A 6,439-nucleotide genomic window follows, 5' to 3' on the forward strand; every position below is an offset into this window, starting at 1 on the left:
CCCCAGGACAGGTCTCTGCGCTGTCCCCTCCGGCGCTGCCCAAGGTTGCCAGGGACAGTCTCTTCCCTCACAGTTCATAATCTGTATTTTGACAGTTTTATCTCTTTTACGAGTTTGCAGCCTAGTTTCAAGGGAGCCGAAGTTGAGAAATGCTGTCGTTCCCAAGAGGTCCGTGCAAAAATACTTTCAGGCTAAGTAACATTTATATCTAAATTCTTAGAAAGCTTTTTTTGTACTGGAAGAGGAAGCGTTGTTATCAGAGGAGGAGACGCTTTGTTCTTTAATGTAAAGCCACAAGGATTAATTGAGGCAGAAAGCGCAGATCTCAGCCCCAGCAGCGGCGTCCGTGGCTGGCGCAGCGGGAAGGCTGGAGAGGTGTCACCGAGCGGCCGTGGCGCTGGGACGGGATCCGTGCTGGTGGTTTCTCTTGGCCTCAAAGCCCTGAGGACTTCCAGCCTGTTAGTGCGGAAAGCTTTGGAAGGCTCTTATTTTGGCCCGGGAACTCTTCTGTGGCTCTTTCGCTACTCTCTGGTGATAGAGTTACTGGCTTTCTATAAGTGATTCTTTATTACTGTGATTTAAAACTCCCCAGGGAATTCAGATGAGTAAGCAGGTACTCTTTTGCTGCAGTTTGTAAAATGTCCAAGTAAATAACTGCAGGCCTGCCCAGATGTTACAGCCCTTTGCAGTCCTTGTTAATGTTACATATAGTTCTTTAACATAAACAATTAAGCTTGTCAACCATATTTATTTTATTGGTTGTAGCAAAGCAGATGAATAAGCAGTGACTATCTGCGTGTTGTTTCCTTACTCTGGTTCTTACTAGTTTTTCCATTCTGATTGTTCCTTGTTTTCTTTCATAAAATTCAGCACCATTATTTTGCTTTTAACTTTTGTATCCATATAATTTTGTTATAGACCCCTGTCGTCTTTAAGACTTCACGCGTGTTTCAATTAATGGGGCGTGCACAGGTATAAGTTGCTCCAGTGCTAATGCATTAAACTTCTCGTCTGTATTTGTATGTCACATGACAAATGGGTATATTTGTGACCAGACTGAGTATAAATACTCGTTCTTGCTAAAAATATGTGTGATGTCTTCATTTTGGTATTGGCTGATCATGATATCTTTAGAGCAATACTTACCACACTGTTACTCAAACTCACATTCTTAAACTATCATATCTTCTGATGTGGTATATTTATTTATAAAATTAGAAGGGGATGAAAAACATGGGGTCTGAAAGGCTAATAATACTAGATCTTTACTTTTTGCAGCAGCCCTTCTGTCAGGTATAGTCCAAATCTACAGCATATCAATGTGGTGCGTCTTAAGTTTAATACTGGAGTAAGACACTGACATCATGCAATGAATCTTTAAATTCTATAGACCATATTTACACATCAGGTTAGGTTAGATGATTGCAGTGATATCTTCATATCTTTAACTTAACAGATACAAAAATTTGCCATCTCAATGAAACGGCTAGGCCTTTTTGCTTGGCAGACTGCACATTTTTTCTGAAGCTAAAGACTTGTGCTTGGGTGAACCATCTAGAAGGCATCTAGTCCTGATATAAAGATTCAACAGTTTGGAGAACCCAGGGCTTCTGTTAGTGTTCTATGACAATGGCTAGTCACGATTATTGTGTCTTCCAGCCTTTGCTTCTTAATACAATTTCTTTCAGTAGGTTAAGGAGCTATTCAGCACTCAGAGTTTTCTCCCTATGAGCATTCATGTATACTGTAATGAAATAATTTCTCAGTTTTTTTTCTCGATAAACCAAGCTGATCAGCTCCCCTCTTTAAAAGAGGGCAGAGCTAATTTGGATTGCTTTGCATTGGCCACAAACCAAGACTGGGTACACAGATGGTGACTGTAGGTCGACTGACATGTGGCAACTCGTTACTCTGCAGTAACGCTTCTATTAGTGTGTCTGAGTCCTGCGTCTCTCACTGGAAGGATATTTTCTCAGCCCTTCCCTCATTTTTATGGTTCTAACACATCAATAAATTATGATCCTGGTTCTCCCTCACTGTTAAATTCAAGAGTGTCAGTAGACTTTCTGGTCTTAGTATCATACTGGTTCATCTACCTGTCTACTCTGGCCTCTAGGTATTTATGAGTGACACTTAATTTCAGCATCCAGCCTCATTAGTTGAATCTGTGAATAAGAGTTGCAGTGGAATGGCTTAATAACGAGACAGCTGTGAACAAGGCTTGCTTGTGTGGGGTCTGGTACTGCTATTTTGTATCTAGGTTTCTCTTGCTTGCTCACTATTGCTCCTTCTCCTCTGGCTTTGGACTCTTTCTGTCTGTCCGTCTTTCAAATGTCACTGTCATCTTTGACCCAGTCATGCAGTTGGAGGTCTTCTGCTAAAGAGAAATAAATAACAAAAACACTTTCCAGACATTGAAGCTCTGCACATTGCTCTACTGAAAAGCTTCCTGTCTTGTGGATATGCATAGACTACAACTCCATAAAGCGGTGTGAAATATCAGGGTTTAGATTGCTTTCCCTTGCAGAAGATATGGAAATCACAATGCTTGATTTGTACAAACATTTCTTCCTATGCTGACTTTAAACCAACTTTAATAGTTTTATCAGTCAGTGTTGTTAAAGACATCTCAGGCCTTCCAAATCGTAAGATAGATTTATAAATAACTGGTTTTCTCCTGGTTTTGGTTTTTGAGACTTTAGAAATCCTATCTGTATGTCAAAATATCCATTTGCATCACTGCCACTAAGTAAGATCCCAACCCAAGGACCAGGTGCTATACAAACACGGAACAATAAAGCAGCCTCTGGAGATCTGAGTGTCTAAAATTAGCTAATGGAAAGGCAATTGACTGAATATAAGGAAATACTGGACCCTTATCAGTCTGTATGACAGTCTGTGATCTTCACACACTGTTGCCCAAATGTTTCTTAAGACATTTTAAGTAGGGCTTTCAAGAAGGGTTAGGAGATAGATTGAGATTTTTAAGGGGGAATTATTACAAGAATGAGGGTCGACATGAGAGAAAGTGCACAAGACCTTGTGTCCTTGAAATTTAATGGTTCAGAGTTGGAAGTTAATGTCATGGATCAAACAGAGGCAAAAATTAGTATCTGTTTAATGAAAGGACATGCTAAAGGAGCTGTGAGAATAGCAGGGAGAGAACATGATGAGCTGGTTAGCATACTTGATGATCCCTCAAGCAGCTGCCTGGGATAAGACTCAAAATGTGTAAGGAATTTTTTTTTTCCACAGCAGTCATGTCATTATTGCCCTTCACTGACCAGCTCAGTAACAGGTTGTTTAATAGTGTTTGCTCTGTCTATCTTTCTTTGATATCAATTTTTTTTCACATAATTTCATTCTTTGATAGCTTCAGATAGTTTGAGGAAATATTTTTTTATTTGCCTTCTTTGTATGTACGCAGTATTTACAAGGATTCTGGGGTGTATTTGTTAATTCTGTTAAAGGTGATTTGAGGGAACAAAACAAGAAGGTGGTTCATAGAAAATGGCATTACTCTCATTGCTTATCTTTGAACTTAAAAAGTAAGCATGCAAATAAATATAGCCTGTCAGCTGCTAATTACTGGCTGACAATTTTCAGGCAGGTAGAGGTTAAACTCAGAAATGTATGTAGTACATACAAGTCATAGCAGATAAGTAAAACACTGTGTGATAAGCCCTGTTACTGGATCCTATTGTTTCATCCCAAGCCTTACGATATTTTTCTTAAGGTATCAATCCCTGGTGTTCAGATAAACACTTTCAAAACAGATTCCATTTTTGAAAATTTGTTCCCACGGTTTTGGATAAAGGCTTCTCAAACCTCCAAAAGAGCAAATATGTTTTTAAGTCTCTCCTATGATTTTACAGGTCTAACTCATGTTCTAATGATATCAATTATAACATGTAGTGGATTTAGAATAGGAAGTGTGTCCACTGTTTAAGAATGAACTCGTGGCATTTTTCTGTTGAAAATAATTCCTATTTGAAAATGTGTTTGCTGTTATATGTATATTTCTAGAGATTTATTTCTACAAATAAGTGCAAATTTTAAAAAAGATAGTTCAGAAAAGTATATTTTTTTAAGTCTTTTTGCATTTGGAAGTGCCTGTTTGGGAACCTCTGTTACAAGCACATGCTTTTCCCACACTTACCATGTAATCATGTTCCCTTGCATTGCTCTCACTGACTTTTGTGGAGAATTTACAAAGATCTCTTTTCACTAGTATTAATAGTAACACCACCACCTACAACTGAAGCGGTAGCATGTGGACAAAGACAAGCAAGCAAACACAGAGAAGAGGGTTGGTACTTTGTGCTGTTTCCCTCGAAACTCCCAAAACATTATTTTAACCGGTAGCAGAGGAGTATGATACTTAAAAGGGTGAAAGCGGGCAGGACTCAGTCTTTACACCTTTCAGTGTAATGGGAATTTTGCTTACTGAGTTTTGGCAGAACTGCACCTTTTTTTTAAATGTGAATTTGGTAATAATATCTTATGGTCACAGTATTTGTAACGTACACTCTGGATGAATGTGTGTGCTCCCATGTGTTATATGAGAATGTTTCTGGTTTTCGGAATCCAGTGTTCACTTCAATGGGTCAGACGTCTGCACAGCTCTTTCAAGATGCCCTCGAGTGCTGCCCTTCTTGTGGTGCCTCAGGCTGGATCGTGTTGTCTGGATGAAGCTGCAGGCCCCTGGGCCATCTCTAGAGCAAACATAGATGGGAAGCCCTCAGGGATACTGACTGCTGAGGAGTTAGTTATCATGCTACAGTCCCAGAAAGGATCTTCTAATATTCATGTTATACATATTGTGTTTCCCTTGGATGTCCTGCTACTTCACCCTTTGTCACTATCCCTAACTGCCACAACCCTTCAAGTAACATCAGGAGAGGGAAACTCAGACTTCCTGGTACCTAGGCAGTCGTGTAAACACCACTGCAATCACAATACTCACAAGACCAAGCATATCATGGAGGGTCACTTCTCAGGCCTCATGTCACCCTGAACCACATCATTCCTGTCAGCAGCTCAGCTGTGGCCAAAGAAGAGAACACTATGCAGGTAGACTGCCTTTCCGTCAAAATGCCTTTTTGATCTTATTCTGATCTACAGCTCTATATCGCCAATGAAAATCATCAAAATCAGGAGTCTGTGGGCCACTTTTGCACTCACCAGACCATGTTCAGTACCCTGTGCTCTGTTGCATCAGCTCCCTGAGATAAGGTGATTTCTTTTCTGAGAAATTACAGAATTACAATTTGGTTCCAGAATCAACAAAGTTTCAGGCAACAAGACTTCCATGGAAGACAATTGAATTATGTTTAGGAATGAAGAGACATTAGTTCCCATGGGCACAAAGTGAAGAGGCATGAGGAATGTTCTCGGATTCAGGAATTTTTAGAAAGAGGAAAAAAAAACAATCTGTATTGTTGTCAAACACAAAGCACCTTTATTACTCTCATAAATATGCTGTCAAGGAGAGACTCCCGAAAGTCAGTTCAGAAAACAACAGTGCTCCGTAGCCCCACTGGAATCTGGAAACTCGAAAGTGGTCTCTCTTCAAAAGTCAACTCAGAATACTATGAAACCCTAAGAAATTACATGCAATTCCATCTGGCTAGGGCCTGAGCAGGACAGAGAAAGAAAGACTGTCAAAAAAGGGAACTGAAACTGATGTTCTCCTGGCTTTAACATGGAAAACAAACACAGAAATTAAAAGTTTCCCCGTTGCAATAAAGTGCGGCTCAAAACAAAATAGAATTTAACAGAAGTGAATAACTATTTCATCTCCCAGAGTCATGCATCCAGTCAAGAGTGAAGCATATGTGATCATGTACTTCATGAATGTCTGTTAAATGAAATATGATGACCTTTAAAGTGGAGAATACATTTAGAAACAAAAATAAATCTTCTAGTGTCAAGTCTTCTATCCTTTTGTGGTGAAGTCCTCACCTATTCAAACTTATTCCAGATCACCTGCCTTGAGTGTGAATATCTGGTAGTGATGGACTAGCTGCCTTGGATGCCTTTCAGGGGCCATCCTTTGCTGCATGGATTGCTTGCCTGCAGCTGATGATCTGGAATCCGTGGAAAGTGGTAGGAAATGTTAGTTACTCTGCAGGACAACTGCCTGGTGTTGGGAGACACAGTAGGGCTTAGGCGGTGCAGAAAGGAACTCCCTTCAGAGATCGTGGTTCTGCTTTTGAATTCTGCCTGAGCAAGGTCCTGTTCTGCAAGTGCTCCTGACACTTGTACTTGACTAGTTTGGCATTTCAGACCTACGAAGGACCTGCGTCCTCCTGGGGGGAGTACTTATAGTGGCTCTGAGTAGTAGGGAAAGAGTCTACAGAATCTTTACAACCTGTGCTTCAGGAGGCTCTTCAGGCTGGAAAGATTCTGTGGAGAAGGTTATTCTTTCAAGTTATAC

The sequence above is a fragment of the Caloenas nicobarica genome, chromosome 3 (assembly GCF_036013445.1).
Source record: "Caloenas nicobarica isolate bCalNic1 chromosome 3, bCalNic1.hap1, whole genome shotgun sequence".
NCBI lineage: Eukaryota > Metazoa > Chordata > Aves > Columbiformes > Columbidae > Caloenas > Caloenas nicobarica.